The sequence below is a fragment of the Dendronephthya gigantea genome, unplaced genomic scaffold (assembly GCF_004324835.1).
Source record: "Dendronephthya gigantea isolate DGI-Jeju-01 unplaced genomic scaffold, DenGig_1.0 000100F, whole genome shotgun sequence".
Taxonomy (NCBI): Eukaryota; Metazoa; Cnidaria; class Anthozoa; order Malacalcyonacea; family Nephtheidae; genus Dendronephthya; species Dendronephthya gigantea.
In genome coordinates this window covers 321,293-321,523 of record NW_021163110.1, presented here as the reverse complement: position 1 = coordinate 321,523, position 231 = coordinate 321,293, and positions in this window count along the sequence as shown.

The window sequence follows — 231 nt, the reverse complement described above, 5'->3', positions numbered from 1 at the left end:
TAGGTCTGACATAAATTTGAAACTAAAATAAAATATGTTTCAAGAGATGTTGAGTTGTTTCAGTCGAAAAAGATTCTTTTTCGACAACTAGTCCCAGTCCTTAAAAATGAGGTCTACAAAATAAAACAGATGCATGGCTGCGGTCGACCGAATAGAAACCGCAGACGCCCGCAAGGGAAATAATAACCGAACGGAATGTTATGAACAGCTGAGAACGACAACATAATAATC